Raw genomic sequence first — 23,168 nt, forward strand, 5'->3', positions numbered from 1 at the left:
AAATATGTAAACTTTTTAATGTTGGGTGTCAAAAAAAACCTATTTAAAAAAGCAGCATAACAAAGCATGAAATGTCACTTTTGAAACATAAAATAAAAAAGATAATGTTTGCAACTATGTATAAACTGAATCACATAAGCCAAACAGTCCTAACATTTCAAAAGATAAAACCGATTTGCCTAATGTGTGCAACTATGCGTAAACATTTGAAACAATATACTTCAATGCAAATGGTGAATTCATTAGATGTATTTTTTAAGTCTCATATTAAACAACATTTTAAAAAAGGGTCAGTAAGACAATTTAAAACATTTTGAAATAAAATAAAATACTTTTGTTGCTACTGAAACGCACATGTGAAAGTTTCACCAACCTCTTTACAGTAAACAGTCAGCAGTTATTTTTATTTCCTTTTTATTTTGAAACAAAATGAGTTCAATGGAGCATACCTGCCATGATCTTATAATGTTGTTTGCTGAGATGAGTGGTGTCATGTGTGCAGATGAATTGTTAATCATCTCATTACTGTTAATCATCTCATTACATTGTGAAAGTGAATGTCGTGTTTTGGACATCACTATCATCCGTCAGAAACACCTGCAATTGCGTTCATTGGCGTAATGTCCGTCTGTGGGCATGAACAGAGCAATTCTAAAAAAAAAAAAAATACGGCACACAACAGGGCTTCCTTGATGAATCAGACCCTAAGGGGCATATTCAATTGTCCGGATTCCCCGCCGCGTTAAAACTACTAACGTTATTACGGTAATATTTAGCTGGATTTCAGCTCGCGGCTCAGGGAGCTGCGAGCTGAAATCCAGTGAGAAAATTACCGTAATAACATTTTTTCAGTGCACTATTACAGTAATAACGGAAATAGTGCGCAGAGCGTGAGATTTTCTGCGTTTCTGCCGACAATTGAATATGCCCCTAAGAGAGGACAATATATAGTGGAACATGCTCTTATAGTGGTTTAACTTCGACCACAGGGCTGATAAACAAACACAAAGAGAAGGTGTCACAGTGCAAGTGTGATGGAGACTATCTGCTAGTGTTGATGCAACTGAACAGGGAGGAGCGGAGTCTAACGCACCCCTGGAATTCACCAGGGACCGTCGCAAGGAGGTATGGACTGGGCTTCAGAGGGTGCACAGGTTGCGGTTCTCCAAGACAGTCACCAGCGAGATAGGTGAACAGCGGATAGTCAGACAGTACCGAGTCAGTAGCCAAAAAGTAGTCAGAGAAGCCGAGTAGTACCTGGAGAGCAGAGTCAGTGCCAAATCAGGATCCAGAGAGAAGTCAGTAAGAAGCCGAGTCAGCAGGATGCTAGAAACAGAAGCCTGGAACAACACTGGAGATCAGGTGTGAGCCTAATACTCTGGCACCCTAGTGGTGTCAGAGGCAGGTTAAAATATAAGCAGGGTGCTCCTGATTGGAGCGTGAGAAAGCCTGCTCTGGATAGGCAGATGTGAAGCAAACAGCCCGCCGAATCAGACAGAAAGCATCCCCACCGCTGGGCAACGGGACAGGCTAGCATTCGCATGCAGACGGCTGGAAACACTGCGTATCGTTGCTAGAAAATGGAAGGCTTGCAGCCGGAAGGAGTCTGGTGTCCATCCCCAGCAGCAGCAGCACTGCGGGGACGGCGCCTGACTGAAAGGTTAGAGCACAGGTGCCCAAATAGTAGAGCACGATCTATCAGTAGATCGCCACCAGTTAGCTCCAAATTGTGCACCTCCCCCTTTTTGTTGCTATAACCTTATTCAGTAATGAGCTTGACTGCTATCAGTTTGTAGTTCATATTTCCTATATTTTACATTAACTATTCATGTAATTTACACATTTTTTAGATCGTGCTCATCTTTTTATGTTTAATATCATAATAAAATGTAATTTAAAATTTAACAAGGAGATCAGTAACTCTATTAAGAGCATATTATAAGAATTATTTTAATTAAATAATTTAGCCATGTGTGCCAAAGAGTTCCATTTACTTTGCTAAAGGTATGCCAACACTGTTGCTACCACATTATATGTAACCGGACCATGTTTCTGATGTTAAATTGGTAGATTTGTAGATTGCGAAAGATTTTATGTTTTAAAAGTAGATCTTCATAGCAACAAAAAACAACTTAATGGGCTAGATTTACTAAACAGTGGGTTTGAAAAAGTGGAGATGTTGCCTATAGCAACCAATCAGATTCTAGCTGTCATCTTGTAGAATGTACTAAATAAATGACAGCTAGAATCTGATTGGTTGCTATAGGCAACACCTCCACTTTTTCAAACCCGCAGTTTAGTAAATCTAGCCCAATGTCTGTAGGGAAAACAATAAGTGAAACAATACCATATACTAACATATAGCACTTGTACAATGTTAGACAGCATTCTCCTTGTCTGCCTAAATCAGCCATCATCAGTCTAACTACTGACCAAGTCCTGGACTGAACACATGTCATATAACTATCTGAATATATTTATATATGCATTTAATATTGTTGACCTTGTATTAATATGATTATATTATAAATGTGCTAATATGTTTTATGTAGGGGGGGTCATCCCCCTTATCATTTCTAAATTTCTATAATTCAATAAAATATATTTCCAATTAAAAAATAAAAACAAAACGTAAGCGGGTAAGATTTTCTTATACATACATACTAAGCTGCATAGTCATGGAGACAATGCAAAGCATTGCGTTATATGACATTGATTGACAGCTGAGTAAAAGGAAGCATCAATCAACCCATTTGAGTACGTAATGATGAATTATTTTGAGCTGCTAAATTGCAATAGACATAGGGATTGGGAACTTAGTCATGGATATATATATATATATATATATATATATATATATATATATATTTTATATATTTTTTGGGGGGGACATTATTGCTTGATAATTAGAGAAACTCACTTATGGGTATGGGTTGGGGGTATGAAATTTCTGAGTAAAGAGAGGGCTATCCTTTGGAAGAAATGCATTGCATATGAGGTTATATGTAGTTTTGTGGAGCTAGGAATTGGGTACATCATTGTTAGATTTAATTTCCATTAAAAAAAATGTTTTTAATATCTGTAGCTGATTGCTAATAAATTAAAGAAGGGGGAGGGGTCTCCTCCCCCTATGTGTTATATACTTAATGCACTGAACAGACATTTTATGGCTTTGAAAAGATTTACATTTCTAAACGAAACGCGTTAGAAGGAGAGAGTAGAAGGAATGAGACAACTATAAATAGCAGAGTAATTTCTTTGCTAAAGTTGGAGCTCCAAAAAGTACTTTCTATAAGTTGGATTTATTTATCTGGATCGAGAAGTTGACAGCCAACAATAATAATTGGAATCCTCATCCCTGATTAGTCCAAAATGTCAGAATAATTTAAAATACAATATTAGGAGAGGATATTCTAATGATCCCCGGGTTGGATAATTATTCTCCTTTACTACAGATTTTTGCTTTTCTGCATGACTGAGTTGGAAATAATTTGATTTAGGTGGGAGGGGATTTGGAGAATCACAAATAGCTAAATTGTAGATTCAACATCACAGCATTACAGAAACAGTGAGTAATAGTAAATCTTATTTGATTCTCTATGTATGACCAACAAGTTATTTACCAATAACCTTATTATGATTCACAACTAGTAAACATAAATCCCACATCAGTTGTTAGTATGTAGCAACTAATGGCAGATAATAGCAAACAAAACTGCTCTCACTAAAGTGATTAATTTTGTACTTACAGTCTCAGGGTCACTTCTCCATTCTCATGGACCTCTCTGCTGTTTATGACATTGTTGAGCAGGCACTTCTACTATACACCCTTTACTCCTTTGTCCATCATGTTACAGTTCTTTCTTGGTTCACTTCCTACCTATAAAACTGCTCCTTTAGTCCGGACCTCTGACTCATCTTCCCCTCTACTCCCAATATATGTTTGAGTCCTACAAGGCTCTGTTCTCAGCCATCTTCTTTTCTCACTGTACACCTCTTCGCTTGGGGAACTAATTCACTCATTCAGTCTCCAGCACCATCTTTATGCTTATGACAGCCAGAGTTTCATTTCATCCCTTTCTGTACTATCAAGATTCTACCAAAACTCTTATCCATTTGCTCATCACCACCCACCTTGAAAACTGCAACCTCCTCCAATCTGGCATTCCCCTCATCCATCTATCCCAACTTCAATGCATCCTAAAATTCCTCAGCAATAATGATCTTCATCTCTTGCCACTCCACATCTGCCACACAACTATGCAAATCCCTACACTATCTCCCTGTGTCCTCAATAATCCATTTAAATTAACTCACACTTACCTACAAATTCCTCATGAACACCACCCATTTATATGCCTCAAACACATCTCAAAATACTCTCCCTCTAGCCCTCATAGAACTACCTCTGACCTGTGCCTCGCTTCATCTCTATCTCATGCTCCCACCTAGAAGACTTCGATGCTGCTGTCTTCTTATGGAATTCTCTACCTTGCCCAATAAGACTCTACCTTCTACCACTCTAGCATTTGAATCTTTAAATGATTGCTGAAAACTCACCTTTTTAGTAATGCTTTCCCTAATCCCACCTATACTACTCACACTAGCAGACCCTCACAACTCTCCCATGTTCACTATAAGCCATACTTGCTTCTATTGTTTCAGCTGTGCACTCTTAATATCTTATTATTATTATAATAATAATAATAGTAATAATAATATTAGCAGCACATAGGAAATACAATTTCATGCTGTGAACACACAAGTTCATGTTAGTACTGAATCAATCAGAATGCACTCACAGACCCTCTATGGTAAGCATAAGCCCCAAAGCGGATAGACGATGAAGACTGCCAGAAAGAATGGCAACTTTACTTGCCATAGAATCCATCGGTCACTCAAATAAGAAATCACTGGCCTTGAGACAGGCAAGCTGCAACAAATCTAAGCGCATTTGCTTGCAGAACAATGTACTTTAAATTGGATCAGTAATTACCAGCAGCAAAACGGACAGGCTGGAATAACTTTTTGACAAAAATGAAAATAAAATGTTCAGCGCTGAGGTCATAAACAAAAGTAAAATCACATAGCAATATATTGGGTAAAAGATGGAAATGTTTATTTTATTGAAATGGGTGGTACTAAAGTAGTTGGGAGTTGAACCTGATCAACTTTACACCTCTGCACAGCTCACCTCCTTAGAACTTTCCGACTTTCGGCATAACTAGGTGCACTTATACTTTGCGGAGGAGTCTGCTAAGAGCGGAGGGTAGACATGAACCTTCATATGCATTGAATGGACCATACAGAAGCACTGGCATAAAACCAAGTCGATGTTTTGTTGTGTCATGTAACACAGGAACTGGTCAATGAGTATTCCCAGAGAATTGTGAAAGCTTCTATAGAACCATTACTGACAGAGCATTTTCAGAGAAAAGGGCAACAACTCAGAAATGAATAAAGAATATAAATTAGTTTATGCTCTTTTACACTGCTTTCTGCTTAGAAATCATGTCCATTTAGTCAATTTAGAGGACATATATTGCATATACCAAATACAAACAAGATCAGGAAAGTGCTGCTTTAATGGCACATGTACACTTAGGCTGTATTTTTCTTGATGCATTTCGGAAAATGCACAGGAAGAAATATAAAATTAGAACAGACTAACGAAAAAGTGAGTTAAAATTCAAAGCATGCTAAAAAAACAAATACAAGGAGACAAAATTCAGCGCTACACGTCTGGGTCCTTTCATGCATATTCAATAATTTGCAGAAGTAGTTCTCAAATTACTTGTAGTTCTCAGTTGCACCTTTATGTTCAACCAGATAAGAAAATTGCTGGGGTGACTTAGGTGCAGTGGGAAAAAAAAGAAAAGAAAGATAACAATGATCTTTTCAACACCCTCTAATGGCAAATGACTTAAAAGTGAATGTGCATTTCAATAATTGGGGTAAGGGTAATTTGTGATGTAGCTGTATATATTGCAATTCATTTAATGGATATAGGAAAAGGTGAAAAGGGAAACAAAATAAAGAATGTGACGATATGAATGTATAATTCTAGCACTGGTTGGAATGCTTCAAAATATTGTCAGTTGTCTCCTTTTTGGTACTTACGTATTTTTAATGTTTATACAGCGTAGGTCTCCTCATTAAAGCATTTTTGTAGCAAATTTATACAATTACATAAAATGATGAATTTATGCTCTGACAAATTATTAGTTTAGGACATTTTATTTATCAATTGCAGTTTATAAAAATTAAACAGTTCAAGCAGTTGTGTGTCATCATCATACTTATGGTCATGGGAATAAACAAACATCTGTACTATATCTTCTTGTGCATACAGTATACATATGTTCACTGCAAGAAATCACAGGGACGTCATGTATTTGAAGAAGCTGAGCTGTGACAGGGTATTAAATGTGTTTATTTTATTGTAGGACACTCACCGGAACCTAAACAGACCAGTATAAAAAAAACTCAGTCTCCTGTGATGCTGTCAAGTGGGGCAATTATTATATAACAAGTGCAATAGGTTCCTTTTCCAGTTTTAATTATCGTTTAAGTTTTTGATTATTCTGTCATATTGATTTTCTATAAAGAGCTTTCTCTTCTTTTTGAATGCAGCTTCAGTACATTAGTACATAATTCCGCTGCAGCTCCTTAAAGGTAAAGTGTAATTCAGTTCTCCAATGCTTACAGTAAATCACGCCCTTAAGTATTAATTAGTTTTTCTCTGCAGGGCTTTAAAGATAAACATAGGCACATAAAAAGGAAAAAAATGCTGGGGCGGTGTGACAAGGGTATATACACCTCCGATTCTGCTGTATCTGATGCTATAAGTGATCGCTAAATTCATAATTAATTCAAACATCAGAAGATCCAGCTCTTTTCCTGCACCAGTGTTTACCTCCATCTCAAACTATACTTTCCCCACTGTACCCTTTAGTTGTCATCTCTGTAGGATTTATGGCAGTGTCTGTCCCATACTTATACATACACTATATGGACAAAAGTATTTGAACGCTTGACCATTACACCGACGGGATCTGAAATGACATTGTATTCAAATACATATCCCTTAATATGGAGTTGGTCCCCAAATTGCAGCAATAACAGCTTCCACTCATCTTGGAAGGCTTTCCACAAGATGTTGGAGTGTTTCTGTGGGAATTTGTGCCCATTCATTCTGTAGAGCATTTATGAGGTCAGGCACTGATGTTGGACGAGAAGACCTGGCTCGCAATCCCCGTTCCAGTTTATCCCAAAGGTGTTCGATGGGGTTGAGGTCAAGGCTCTGTGCGGGCCAGTCAAGCTCTTCCACACCGAACTCCTCAAACCATGTCTTTGTAGTCCTTGCTTTGTGTACTGGGGCACAGTCTTGTTGGAATAGAAAAGGCCCTTCCCCAAACTGTTGCCACAAAGTTGGAAGCATAGCATTGTCCAAAATGACTTGGTATGCTGAAGCATTAATATTGCCCTTCACTGGAGATAAGGGGCTTAGCTGGAACCCTGCAAAACAGCCACATACCATTATCCCTTCTCCACCAAACTTCACAGTTGGCATAATGCAGTCAGACAGGTAACGTTCTACCGGCATCCACCAAACCCTGACTCGCCCATCTGACTGCCAAACAGAGAAGCGCGATCCGTCACTCCACTGAACACGTTTCCACTGCTCCATTGTCCTTATTCAAAGGAGGCCATGTTCTTAGCTGCTCTCAGTTAATGACATCATTACATGTGTTTCCCTGTTGGGATCACACACTCCCTTACAGCAGTGTAAAAATTGTGACCACAAAAGGTGCAAAATATGTACAGACCACTGGCTGCAAAGAGTTTAAAACAGTAAACCTCTGTCCTTGTCACCACAGTTAGCTGCACTGGCCATTCCTCCTTCTGTGCCATAGAGACAGAAAGGCCATTTACTTAAAAAGAGTGTAAAAAAGGTTTGGCACTCTTTGGCTCTATCATATTCTAAAAGATAAATATCTTATTCATAAAATTACTGAGTACAAATGTTGACTTAAAACACAAAAAAGTAATAAAACAGATTAGCATACCCACATCCTTCTCTCACAGACCTCATAAGGAAAAGAGGTTGATGTGGACAAAAATGGTTTTTAAAACATGCTAACCTGATGTTAAATGGTCAGTTCTTGAGGATCAGTCTTTCTACTGATGAATTGTCTAGTCCTTCTAGCCTTATCCAGTCGGCAAAACTGGGTGAGTGTATTAGGACTTTTTCATTTTTTAATCCTGTTTTGTTTCAAAGAAAAGTGTTTTGCATTTGTATTTCTGTTTTTCAATTTGTTATCCTTTTTCTATTCAATAAGTATTGTGACTTGTTCATTATATTAAAATTCATTTAATAATGCCATGTCTTTGTGTTCTTAAAGAATTCACATGTCAGAAAGGCTTAGTTTTATAAATGTCATGGACGCCATCTCCCTTAACCTCTGAGTCCACACTTTCAACAGAGCAAGATAGGCGTCTTGGTGTGGGGAAGCAGTGCGTGTGTAGTGAAGCCACAAAGCAGCTTCACTGCACAAGTGTAAATTGCTGGCGGGAGGTTGTGGAGGCGCTGGAAAAGCCAGCACCGACCATGCACTGGTCAGGTCTAGGTCCTCACCCAACACACATTTTACATGCAGATTTTATTATGGCCCATACACCAAACCTCCAATAATGTGCACACGTTTGTTAGCCTTGGAAATTAGTAAAGGTGCATAATAAAACATGGGATATATTTTACAGGGTTAATTTCATGACATTAAGTAAGAAATGGGGATACTTATTACGCCCATAAATTATAACAATATAATTATGGTAACAAAAAAAGTCTTGTCTGTCCCAACCAAACTATATCAAATTTAAATTTTTAGATTAAAAAATAAATGGAAATGGTGAACATATTCAAAAACTGATATGATATCCTGAGGATATCATATGATATATGATATCCACTATGATATCCACTATGATATACAATATGCGCTCCTTCCAGAAAAATGGTTAAAACAAGGGACACCAGAATATTCTTTATTGACTGTAGAGATAGCAGAGGGCCCTGTTCACAGTTTATCCTCCGCTCCCTCACACAATTTGTGGCACAATACTGATGCCCTACGCATACTCTTTCCCTATATATATTGCCCTTTTTCATAGTATTAAGCTATGTTAATGCAGCAAATACTATAATGGCCATTTTAATTGCAGTGTAAGAATCACTAGTGAGTAACTGTAGACAAATTCACAGAACTCTAGTTAAATTTAATTTGCTAATATTTGACTTATGAAAAGAAAAACACCAGTTTAATTGCAAAATATATAAATATGCTCTTAAAAAGATCAGGTTTTTTATGATACAGGCAAATAATTACCATTACAAATCTGCTTTAAACTTGGAGTTACTAAAAACCAAATTTATAAAACAAAAGTATTTGTAGCATTTGTGAATTTGACTTTAAAACAAAATTTTGGCTTTAAAACAGCTATGGGTAAGATGACATTCACCAAAAAATGTCAACATTTTTGTTTAGTTTGGCTATATAGAAAGTAATACTCATTTTTGTACCCACAAGTTTAAATGTTACAAACACTGACTGCTTGGTTAAACATCACAATTCATATTAGAAAATGAAATATCATGATACATAACTCCTAAATATATATATAAAAAAATAATCTCAAGTATAATGAGAAAACAGCTGTTGCATGTCTCAGCTAATAAATGTATATATAATACTAACCCTAATTGTAACCCTAACCTGAAAATTAGATAATAAACTGTTTGGTTGCTGCCATTGCCGCTTTAAATACATACAAATCCAAGTCGCTATGCTAACTGACGTAAAAGCAAACTGAGGGCATTCCCAGCATTTGGTATATAGAGCAAGCATGTCGGTAATCTACACAGTCATTATAATGGGAAGTCTGCATTTTGATTTTATTGGCATTATTCAAATCTGAGTTTTTTTCGTCGAGTTACTTGCTGTCGTGATAATCATTGTGGCTAATTAGTACCCATTGTTCAGTGTAACCCTGTACATTTCACTGAAGCTCTGTTACCTCATGCTCCACTACAGACTCTGAAGCTCCTCCCTCATATTGTTGTTGTAGTGAAATCCTTGGCCCTGCCCCTGTGTATGAATTAACCAATCCGCACAGTGTAATACCCTTATTCACAACTTGTATTTATTCCAAACGTTAGCTCATGTCCTGAACCTACCCAAGCTTGACGTTAGATCAGCGGTGGGCAACAGGCAGCCCTCTGGACCTTCACTTGTAGCCAGAGCCGTAACTTAGAATTCTAGTGCCCTGGGCGAGAAAGACAAATGCTGCACCCCTTGCCCTCAATTTTAACCAAATTAACCTAAAATATTCCTAAATTGCCCCCCCCTTCAGCGTTGCGCCCTGGGCGGTCGCCCCTGTCGCACAGCCCTAGTTACGGCCCTGCTTGTAGCCCTCAGCTCCATCCTGCTATATTGGTTTGTTTGTTTGTTATAGCTTATAACACTTGTTTGATCTTCCTGCTAATATGTTATTACAGAGAGGTGTCTTTTTCTTTAATTAAATGCATTGTTTTAACTTACTACTGAGATTAAGGGTATTGTGTGGTCCTGTTGAAGGTTAGAGGGCGGCACCATGTGGCCCCTGAAGTGTATCAGGCTCTCCATCATAGCATTAGATCTATTGTTAGCCCAAACAATAAACCTAGTTCAGAAATGCAAACTATCCTAACAGAGATCTTATCTTACTTTCCTATATGATGACAATGAATGAAATACAGTACATTACAGTTTCACTAATTTAAAGAGGATGGAGTCTGCAGCAGTGGGCCGTACCTGGCTAAGGGATTGGATGTGTGTCATGTCATGCTTAATGATAGTGAGATACACCTTGCAGCTGCTGAGTTCCCCCATTTATTTATTAAGTTATTTATATAGCACCTACATTGTCTGCAGCACTTTACACAGAATATTTCAGTCACTCACATCAGTCCCTGCCCAGTGGAGCTTACAATATATATTCCCTACCAAGCATGCTAGGATATATTATAATATATATATATATATATATATATATATATATATATAAATAGATCCTCTGCACTCACCATGTACAGAGTGGGGTGCAAGAGGGTGTTGCCCACATTGTATAGACAAAGAAACAGGGATACTCTGCACTCTCCAAACACATAATTAATGCTGTACTAATTACTGCTCTATATTAAAAACAGGTAATGTTAGTTCCACATATTGCAATATATGTTAAGCTGACCAACTCACGCCAAAGTCTTCCCAATCTAGTCAGTCCTAACATGATCAAATGCTATGCTATTTTATCTGGGCTTAAGGGTTACCTGCACACAGCTTTTAAAGGCAAGTCTTTCCCAAGCACTAGCAGCCATGGGAGACCTGGGACTCACCTGACAGCTTAGACATTGGCGTGAGTTGGTCAGCTTAACATATATTGCAATATGTGGAACTAACTTTCCCTGTTTTTAATATAGAACAGTATTTAGTACAGCATTAATTATGTGTTTGGAGAGTGCAGAGTATCCTTGTTTCTTTGTCTATACAATGTGGACAACCCCCTCTTGCACCCAGGGGCGGGCTGGCCCTGGGGGCAGGGGGGCAGCGGCCCCCCGGGCCGCTCAGTCAGACACCTATTAGGGCCGGGGGGTAGGCCGGCCGCCCCCCGGATGCAATATACCCCATTTTCACCGGCGGCCGCATCTGATGACATGAGATGCGGCCGCGTCAGCGCACAGGCGGCCACATCACATGACAGGCGATGCGGCTGCATCATCAATGGAGCGGCCGCATCCCGTGTCATGAGATGCGGCCGCCTGTGTGCCCCCCGGGCTTCACTCTCCCAGCCCGCGCCTGCTTGCACCCCAGTCTGTACATGGAGAGTGCAGAGGATCTATGTCTGTTTTTGTTTATACAATGTAAGTCCCATGACTCTTGCACCCCATTCTTTACATTAATTAATTCCAACTTGTCTCAGGTGAGTCCCAGGTCTCCCATGGCTGCTAGAGCTTGGGAAAGACTTGCCTTTAAAAGCTGTGTGCAGGTAACCCTTAAGCCCAGATAAAATAGCATAGCATTTGATCATGTTAGGACTGACTAGATTGGGAAGACTTTGGCTTGAGTTGGTCAGCTTAACATATATTGCAATATGTTGAACTAACATTCCCTGTTTTTAATATAGAACAGTATTTAGTACAGCATTAATTATGTGTTTGGAGAGGGCAGAGTATCCCTGTTTCTTTGTAGGGTGGGGGGGGCTCTCGTTCGAGAGCTTACCTTGGACGTCTGCGCTTGTCAGGGGTTTGATAGGGATTGGTGCTGCCGTTACGGATTCTTCGGGTGTTCCGATTGCCGATCTCTTTGTTTCTGTTCTTGGTTTTGCCGTGGCGCAGCCTGTGGATAGAGAAGAGAAAAGGGGGGGGGGAGAGAGAGAAGGGAGAAGGAGAGAGAGAGAGAGAGAGAGAGAGAGGGGGGGGGAGAGAGAGGAAGAGGGAGGATGTGTGGGGGTGATAGGGATGTGGTGTGGAGAACACAGATTCCCTAGTACCTTACAATATACTTATAGGGCTTATATAAGTTTATAGCTCTTTTGCTGTTGTGAGTTAGTTAGCCCTGTTTGGCGGCCCTATTGGCACTGTATATTGTGGGGGTAAGGTACCTCTTGTGAGGGGTGTGGTTGGAACGATGAGGGGTCTTTAAAGAGCTCTTATATGGCTAGAGCTGAGATAAAGAGGCAGTATGTGGTGTGATGGCCTCTATTAGTATAGTCTGTTGCTATATGGATGGGATAGGCGCTATAATACTATGTGTGGTGGTGAGTGGGGATAAGAGGTGTAAAGAAAGCTGTTTGGCTTTTGCTGAGGAGCTCTTATAAGAGCATTTGGTATCTTACAGCTGATCTTGTTGACCTGTGGTTTGAGCGCTGCGGAAAAAGGGTCTTCTTGGTGTTTTAAGCGGCGATGTTGTGGCTGTGGATTAAACTGGGCTGTTTTTTTCTTTTTCTGTAGTCGCCTGTGCAGGACTTCCGGTTTTGGTGGAGCGCAGACTGCGTTCCACTGCGGTTCCTGTTTGTTTCCTTGTGAGTTTGCTTACTCCTTTGTTCCTGGAGCTGATTGGGGAAGTGATTTCCAGGGTGGAGGTGGCTTTTCACGTGGTCGTTTCTTGTAGTGTGTGGGGTCCAACGCGTTTCGTCCTTAGACTTCGTCAGGGATGTGTCCTCTTTGTATGTTACTGTTTTTATACTGAGAGGTATTCTGGAAAAAAGAGCGGGAGTGCGGGCGGGAGGGCGGGCGGGGGGAGGGGGGGGGATCGTTATATAATTTTATTGTGAATTGTTGTGTTTAATTATTGGAGTGGAGAGTGGGTAGCTGGGGGCTTAAAGGTGGCGTGGCGTGTTGCGGTATATTTTGTCTTTTATTTTGTCTCTCTTATTTTGATGTGTGTGTGCTTCTGACGGGTGCTGGCTAGCCGTGCATTGATAATTCTGCTGCGGTGTAACGTGTAGTAACAGGGGTGACGTGTTGGTTAGATGCCTGTGGGTGTGCTGGTATTAGGGGCTGGGGATTGGTTGGGGGATAAGTGGGCGTGTCTACTTTATTGACTAGAAATACGAGGTGGATGATATTTTTACCTATGAGGGGGTGCTAAGGGTTATGGATGTGTGATTGCGGGATAGCTGTGGGATATCAGGAACGGTGTGTGTGTAAGGGGCGGGACTTATTACGGGGCTATGTGTAGGTGGGACGGGTGTAGCGGGTCCATGTGTTCTCTCCGTTGTCTATATTTAGGTGAGTTTACTGATTATTCGTTAGATATGTACAGTTTGGTAAATGGCTAAGGAGGATGAGTATTATATTGATGTGTTTTGTTTATAGCTATGTGGTGGGGGCAGATCCTCTGAGTGTTAGTAATTGTGGGGTTTGATGTAGGTGGGGGGGGGTGAGGGTGGGGTTTGGGGGTAGACTTTTTGATTAATGCTGAGGGAGACCTGGTACATTATGATAAAAAGAGGGAGGGCGTTTAAAATTGGGTTTTAAGGATGGGGTGTGGGTGTGGGGATATATAGTAGGGTTTTATTGGGGGGGGGGGCGCGGGGTGGTTAAGCTGGGATATGCTTTATAGTTGGTTTGGTGTTATTTGGTTAGGGATCTGGAAATATGGTACAATTTTTTTAAAAATGTGGTCTTATTTGTGTTCTTATTCTCATAGTTTTATTTTATTTTCAATTAATTTATAATTTTTATTTTTATTTTTGTTTTTATTTTATTTTTATTTTTTTATAAATTTATTTTATAGGATTAGTCTTGGGGTGCTTATGTTAAGGGTAGGGGGGGAGTTGGCGGGGGGGGGAGGGGGGAGGGGGAGAGGGAGAGGATTATACTTACAGAAAGACTCCCCCTGGGGGCAGGGGGGCAGCGGCCCCCCGGGCCGCTCAGTCAGACACCTATTAGGGCCGGGGGGTAGGCCGGCCGCCACCCGGATGCAATATACCCCATTTTCACCGGCGGCCGCATCTGATGACATGAGATGCGGCCGCGTCAGCGCACAGGCGGCCACATCACATGACAGGCGATGCGGCTGCATCATCAATGGAGCGGCCGCATCCCGTGTCATGAGATGCGGCCGCCTGTGTGCCCCCCGGGCTTCACTCTCCCAGCCCGCGCCTGCTTGCACCCCAGTCTGTACATGGAGAGTGCAGAGGATCTATGTCTGTTTTTGTTTATACAATGTAAGTCCCATGACTCTTGCACCCCATTCTTTACATTAATTAATTCCAACTTGTCTCAGGTGAGTCCCAGGTCTCCCATGGCTGCTAGAGCTTGGGAAAGACTTGCCTTTAAAAGCTGTGTGCAGGTAACCCTTAAGCCCAGATAAAATAGCATAGCATTTGATCATGTTAGGACTGACTAGATTGGGAAGACTTTGGCTTGAGTTGGTCAGCTTAACATATATTGCAATATGTTGAACTAACATTCCCTGTTTTTAATATAGAACAGTATTTAGTACAGCATTAATTATGTGTTTGGAGAGGGCAGAGTATCCCTGTTTCTTTGTATATATATATATATATATATATATATATATATATATATATATATATAATATATATACTTCCTATCACAGAGACAGAGACCAATTAACCTACCAGTATGTCTTTTGGAGTGTGGGAGGAAACCCACACAAACATGGGCAGAAACATGGATAGAACATACAAACTCCACACAGATAAATCAACAGGTGGAATCAATCCTATGACCCCAGTGCTGTGAGGCAGTAATGCTAACTACTGTGCTGCCCAATATATGTTTTTAACAATACATATCATACACAATAAATGTTCTGGTACTTTTGGTATATAGGTGCAAGATGCCCATTGTGCCGTGCAAAGGCGTATAGTGACTGACGACTGACAAGTGAGATCTTTGCACTGGGCACAATAACGTTTTAAAGCGGTTCTGCTGGGAATGAGACAGTTAGTACGGATTAATGTTGAGTTCACGTTGAAATCCCTTTTTAAAATGACAGAACAGTAACTATACACTTTAGTGCTCTGGGCAAGAGAGAACACTGCTCCCCCTATCTTGGTGGGAGTGATGCCACGTCCAAGCTGCAGCGCTCCACTAGAGGAGGCATGACTATCTTACTGTGGAGGTGGTCCTAACTCTAAACAGTGAGAGTCCCATATATTTGGGCCATATATATATATGTGTGTTTTTAAATTGAGAGCTAACTTGCCAAAGAAATTTCTGTGTGTTTGTCCCTTTTAGGATAACCCTTTCAAGCACCTGCTATGAGCCTATAAATTGATTGAACAACTTCCACTTCTGTATTTGTCTGAGAGGCATGTTGGTGTCAGTATCTGAGGGATAGTGCTGGTGCTGTACTGCTGTTTGGAGGCTTCTGGGGTACCTCTTTGGTAAGTTAGCTCTCAATTTAAAAACACATATATGTATGGCCCAAATATATGGGACTCCCACTGTTTAGAGTTAGGACCACCCTATTAGCAAAAGCACTGTGGAGTGGCGGGTGGCTTTAACATACATTTGCAAATGTGTGCAACTAAGACTTTTGCATTTTTATCTACAGTAAAAAATGGCAGGTATTTTGCTGGCTATAGCAGTGTGCTGGGAGAACTTTCTGTGTGGTTGCTATAGGCAACATCTCTTTGCACTGGTGCAGACTTTGTGCACCAGTGCAAAAAGCTGCAGTGTGAGCGGACTCTTGATTTCAAATAACATTGGGTACCCCTGTGTGGGTCCCTACACCATTTGGTAGACAGAACTTTTAATTTGGAAGGGTTGTTCACTTTTGGACAACCCCTTGAATAAAGAGCCTGAGTTGAAAGAGAACTGCAGAGCTTCCGTAAGACAAAGCAATAAATCTGTGGATAGAAAAATATTATAATTATATTTTTTCAGAAAAAACAGGGAAAGAAATATGTTACAGATGTGGAGCTTTGCAATTTTGACAAAAATAAGGACATTTTTAAAAGAGAGAAATATCAATTATTTTGTACTATGTTTTTATATTCAGCATTTTCTTTCACGTTTCATCTTATTGTACCTTTGTGGATAGAACAACATATCTCATTTCAGAACTACCTGAGAGAAAGTTTCGGCTACAGACTGAGGCTGAGACGCCACCTTGTGGAGATGTTGTATAAAATCAGTCAAGCTACCTTAGTAACATAATAAATTATTATGTACTGCGCTGCCTATAACAGTACTGAGGGGACCATCAGAGGTGCATGTTTTCACCTTGGCCACCTTTTTATGCTGTCAAGCCCCTCAGCAGTTAAATAAGTTACAAAGGTAATAGTTACAAACTTGAACACAGTCTAATTATTTGTTGTTAAAGTGATCTGTAAAATGTATCCACTAGATGTCATTGTAGATTCACAAACATGAAACAGTTATATTATCATTTTGCAGCTAGAATATTGGTTGGTCAAGTGGTCAAAATACAAATAATAAAACTTTTAGCAGTTTGTTGGAAATAGAAAACTGGTACTTTGCTATTTTTACCTCTTAGGGGGAGATCAATTTGGAGTGAGGTGCTGCCGAACATTGCGTGTGAATCACACGGTGTGATTCACTAAAAAACAACTCATCAATTGTGAATCTACGTCTGTAATGTATGTTTTACAATTTCTTTGCAGCTTCAATATGTGGGAAAGACAACTAGGTCCCGAAAAATGTGCTTTAAAGAACATAGGTACAACATATTTGGTAGCCTGCAGATACATAGGGCTTGATTCATTAAGGAAAGTAAGTAAGTAAGTTTTCTCCTGGACAAACCATGTTACAAATAAAATACAAGGGGTGTAAATTATTTTGCACATAAGTTAAATACGGACTGTTTTCTCATGCAGTACACAAATACTTGATAGCTTAAATTTTACACTGAAATTTAAAGTTAATTTAGGACAAGCCCTACTCCAACTACAAATCTGTCCCCGGATTTTAAATTTACCTCCCGCTCCAATGCAACATAGTTTTGTCCAGGTGCAAAGTTACTCCTTTTTTATGGTTTCCTCTCCTTAATAACTCAGGCACAATGTGTAGCTATACATTTCTCAAAGCAGCATAATAATAAACCAGCAGGTCTTAAGAGACTAAGGGGTATATTTACTAAACGGCGGGTTTGAAAAAGTGGGGATGTTGCCTATGGCAACCAATCAGATTCTAGCTGTCATTTTGTAGAATGCACTAAATAAATGAAAGCTAGAATCTGATTGGTTGCCATAGGCAACATCTCCACTTTTTCAAACCCGCCGTTTAGTAAATCTAGCCCTAAGGGATGAAGCCTTGTGGATTTTTAAACTTCCGACTTTTAATTCCTGATGGTCTTAATGAAGCCATAGTTTAATGATTGGCACAACTGAGGGTTTTATATTAGCTATAACGGTGTCCCTTTTTTTTATGTATGCTTCCAATTCATGGGGGATTTTTCAATCAGGACACTCTCCCTCATGATGTACTATAGGGGTTTGGAACCATCCTAGATTTAAAAACAGTCTTACCATCATGACGGGGAGTGAAATCATTATATATTTTTGTTAGAGTCTACTTTTTAGACATTTAAGGGGGAATTCAATTCCCCCAGATTAACGCAGTGTCCATCCTACTACCGTTATTACAGTAAATTTAACCCAGCTTTCTGCTCGCAGCTCAATCACTCCAATCAAGTATATCTGCTTTACGTCAACCACAGGTCCTACTACAAAATCCCAACACTGCTGCCCACCAGTGGCCTGTGAATAATTTTGGCTTCCAGTCTATGCCTCCACTTGAGCTTCCTACTGTGGCACCAATTAAGGACACCTCAATACCCCACTCAGGCACCTCATGATCACCTTTTGATCTGTCCCTTCTATTCTTTCTGTCTCACCTCCTCCCTTTAGAATGTATGCACTCATTGATAGGGTCCTCCATCCATCATATGTACCATGTCTGTCCATGCTCCATCTTCCCTGTAGGTTCCTATCTTGTCTTATGTTGTATCCTTATGCCCCTGTCATGTATTTTTGTAATGAAAATGGTGAGAGCAGGTGTAGTTTGGGTGGGTTAATATTGTCGGGGCTGGGAAGATATTTTTGGGTGTGGTTGCTGTGTAGACTGGGGGGTTTAATGTTATATGGGGACCGGGGGTTAATGTAATGTTGGACTTAAGTTAAATGGAGATTTACTCTTAATGTTGTTGTCAGTGTAATGTGTGGCTTAACCTCTAGGTGTCACCAGTGAGGCAAAACAAAACAGGAATTGATGCTTCTCCTCTCTCTATAAAGATCTATCACCATCTCTCAGGATTGAGTTTTCCATTGAACAGAGCACAGAGGTGAAGAGATAGATGTGAAATAGACAGAACCATAAGCATTAAGAGGAGCGGGCAGTGAAAGATAGCAGTGGCGGTACAGTTAATGTGTTGATGAGGCATAGTCAAGGTGTTTGGTACACATTTATTTTGGTTGTACCTCTAGAAAAATACCAAACTGAAAGTATTTCAGTCTGAGGTACCAGTTCATGCATCACAGCTGAATGAATGCCATACCTCTGTGCAAGGACAAAAGTCACCAACACTGACCCCATTCCTTTATGTAAATTACATTATTAATTAAAATAAATTATTGTTAGCTGATGCAGAGCAATACAGATTTGCAGGCATCTGGGTATAATTATCATATACAAGGAACAGTATCTGCAGTTTAATTAAATAATCAGGAAACAACATAATATAATTATTATAGAAAACCAACTTAACACAATGTACTGCAAAGTCTTGTGAGAAAGACATTAGCAGAAGTCAGCTTGTTAAATAAAATAGACATAAATAGATTAATCATCTGTTCTGACCAGGGCATTATCTGTTAACCCCACGAGGCAGCTCTGTGCTAGACATCTCCCCCTACTGGTTCTGCTCCTCAACTGCGTTCGTGTTGCAATGCCTCCCTTGGAGATTTGGTTGCATCATACATTCAATTTTAGTCTGAGTCACAGCTTATAGGCTGTTTACAAAGCAAATGAATGAAGAAAGCAAAGGCATTATTCCCAATTGTGATATTACACAATTGGGTTTGCATCCATTACAAGTAATTTTATGTTACTGCACATGGATTTGTGGGTAAAATAGTGGCATCTAATATAGAGAAATATACATAAAAGAACACTATGACATTAATTGAAAATTCACCAAACTGCAGATTTCCATGCGGTGTGTAAACGGTGCAATCTACTTATGTCCCTCCTTGTAACGCCTGGGCGTTGGGCACCCGGGTTAAAATGTTAAAATATTGTGCAAGTTATTGTGGCACCATGGGCATTATGGTGGCACTTGTAAAATTACAAGCACCTACATACACATGGGCGCAAGTGTATACCCACACTGGTAGTATCATACAAAATAATCCCTATTGCTTCTGTTGTAATCTAATACAGATTGCCCTGGTTATAAATTATGTAATATTGTTCCTATAACCATAATAAATACTTACCAATAAATCTTCTTTCCTTCTTGGTTCTCCAATAATCCACAATGAGAAAGAAAAAGAAAACCTTGAATTAAAATGAATCAAGCTCCGGTGAGCACAACCAAACAGGAGTGGCCTCTTGCACTGTTCAGCCAATCACAGATAACCTGCACTTCACATTATCCTTATTTTTATCTTTTTTTTACTACTTCAACTTTTTAATTTTTTTTTTAAAATGATTTAAGATAGTAGAAACTCAGATGGGTCTCACCTAGTAGATTCTGTATAAGCTAATTCTAATAGTAGATTAAAGGCCTTTAATTATTCAGTTCAGTTTTCACAGATTCTAATAGTGTTGATATGCAGGGGAGAAATCTGACACAGCTTTCCCCTCCAGTGCCTCAGGCTGCCATTACTAGGTAAGTTCCTAGTGACATCACAGTGGAACAACACAGGACTTCCTTTATGAACTGTGGAAGCTCTCTGTGGGGTAAAGTTATTAAAGCTGGAGGTGTTGTCCAGAACAACCAATCACATTCTATCTATCATTTTCTAGAATGTACTGGATAAATGATAGCTAGAATCTGATTGGTTGCAACGGGCAACACCTCCACATTTGTTCTTTAGAAGTTTTTGTAAACCTACCCTTTTTCTTCCGCAAATATTTATTTGTTAATGTAAAAACACAGAATTTAAGAGCAGAAAACCTATGTATCCATGTACCCTTTGTTTTTTTGACGGTTTTTGGATTTATTTGTGTTATTTAGATTTCTAAATATTTTACAACACTTTTTAATATTTGGTTTTCTTTTTTTTAGAATATTTTTGAACACTGTGTACTTGGCCAGTAACCAACCGGTATTGTGCCTAATGACAGCAATAGACGTTATGTCTGTGGGCCCCCTGCCTCAAAACACTTCTAGAGAATGAATGCCACCGAGTCTTCTAACTCCTATAGCAAATACATGTAATTTGCATTCATTAGTATGATGCAGCCAAGATCTGAAGTCAATATTCTATGTAGGACGGAGCTCTAAATGCACAATAAATATGAATTGCCTTCTGTGATTTCTTTCTGTTTATTTTGTTTCCTGTTAAAAGGAAGAAAATAACAAAAATGTAATTGAACATAAAGTTCTGCTGCGCTGCTTATTGCCTTGATCTGTTTGTGATTATGTAGCTTATGAGTCACCTGAACAAAATCTCACATCAATATACTGAACAAAATGTATTGTCTGTGCCAAGAGAATTACCGGTGGCTGTCATTATTTGTCTGCCCACATGAAGTGCAGCATTATCATATGGGTCTTTTCACCATTGCAGAAGCTGCGTATTTCCTCTACTGATGGTGCAATTACTGTAAATATCTGCAATACAAATAGATTGTTGTTCTCAAACTGATTTTATGGAACTTCTTCAATTCAAGTGAAAATAAGCTCTCAATAGTCCTTTAGTCCTCAAAATACTCCAAGTACAATACAAAACTCAATATACTGGATTTATTTAGCCAATTTGGGCATATTCTAGAGGAGCTTGAAAAGATTCATTCTGACAACAGTTTTAAGACATTTTGACGTACATTTATTTTGTTCACGTACATCACTGTTGTCATTTCCTCCGGTAAAATGTGCTTATCACTGTCGGCCTCAGACTGAAGCATGAAGGGTCCATCGGGGGACTGCAGTGATAGGGGCCCATGAAATATTGTTATATATATATAAATGACCTGGCTGCCATGGTTATGCTGCTGTTTGCAGTACTACAAGCACCAGCATGCCCAAATAGTTAATGACAGTTTGTGCATGATGGGACCTGTAGTGCACCAGAGACAAAATGCATTTTTACTATCAAATAATTTTATTACCCCACATCCACCACCCAGGGGTGGGAAGAGCCCTAGTGCTATCAGCACGGGACTGGTTAAACCTGAGGAGGGGGTAGGGTCCGTATTTTTCTTTCGGTCCCTATCTCCCTAGGGAATTCTGCCTTGTGCTGACCAGCGTGGGGCTGGTTTGGCATTATGGCAGGGGGACCCTACACTGCAGGTTTCCCTGCTATATTCCCAGCCCATGCTGGTGGTACTATAGCAACACTGCTGTGAGCCAGTACATAACTGGTACATAAAAATGCAGAATTCTCAGTTACACACATTTGCAAATGCATGATAAGCTACCCGCCACATCACGGCACTTCTGCTAATAGGGTGGTCCTAACGCTGAAAGCCTAGTGCTAGTAATTGTAAAATTGGGGGAACTCAATACTTTTTGTACAACCGATTTTGCTAGTACCAACCTAGGCTGTCAGCACTAGGGCTGGTTAAGCTGTTTTGAGGGAAGTTTGTTTTTTTTTTACATTTAGTTCCATGTTTTGTTTTTTTAACACGTTTTGCCAATTTAAATCTACTGATTGATGTTGACATCTTGACTGTCCAGTTTACAACATTGTACACATTTTAGATGTCGAAATTTTAACTTATGAACATGTAGACATTATGACTGATGACACTATAACTGTGTCAAAATTTTAACTAGGTTGACATTCTGAACATGCAGATATTATGACTGACGACACTATATCTGTGTTGACGTTATGACCATAGACATTTTGTCGTAGACATTTTCATTGTCCACATTTTCACTTTCAACATTGCAACTACATCCCCTCTCATACACACAAACATTTATCATATACACCCACACTCCCTTTCTCCTATACACAATTATTTCTCATACACACTGACTCCCACTCTCTCATATACAAATACTGACACACAAACTCCATTACACTTACCTGTTCCTGATCTGCTGCCTCCAGCTTCCTCTATGGTCTGGGCAATGTGGGTAGGGAGCATGTCTATGCTCCGATTGGCTGAGTGACTGTGTGATGTCACTCAGCCAATCGGAGCGCAGCAGAGACTACCGAGGAGTTCCTGCCTGAGCAGGAAACTCCTCAGTACTACAGAGAAGTGCAGGTTTCTCCTCTATTTCCTCCGCCATGGTGAAGTGCACTGCCTTAGCCCTGTTCCTAGGTAAAGTGGTCAGGGCCATCAGGCAGTGGGACCCACCGGGATTTGCCTGTTTTGCCAGTCCAACACTGCCCATATGTAACTCTTCATATCATGAAACAAACAATATTAGAAATTCTATCACATTTTATCT

At 39.7% G+C, this 23,168-nt stretch overlaps 1 long non-coding RNA gene across 1 annotated transcript; it reads right to left on the reverse strand.

Annotated features, from left to right (window-relative positions):
- Positions 1–3,825: 3,825 nt before the first annotated feature.
- LOC142157852 (uncharacterized) lies at positions 3,826–22,829 on the reverse strand. Its single transcript, XR_012692658.1, has 3 exons — positions 22,801–22,829; positions 20,035–20,060; positions 3,826–3,880 (listed from the first exon to the last, which is right to left on the reverse strand). It is a non-coding gene; the product is annotated as an uncharacterized LOC142157852 (long non-coding RNA).
- Between the last annotated feature and the right edge of the window lie 339 nt (positions 22,830–23,168).

Source organism: Mixophyes fleayi, chromosome 5, assembly GCF_038048845.1.
Source record: "Mixophyes fleayi isolate aMixFle1 chromosome 5, aMixFle1.hap1, whole genome shotgun sequence".
Taxonomy (NCBI): Eukaryota; Metazoa; Chordata; class Amphibia; order Anura; family Limnodynastidae; genus Mixophyes; species Mixophyes fleayi.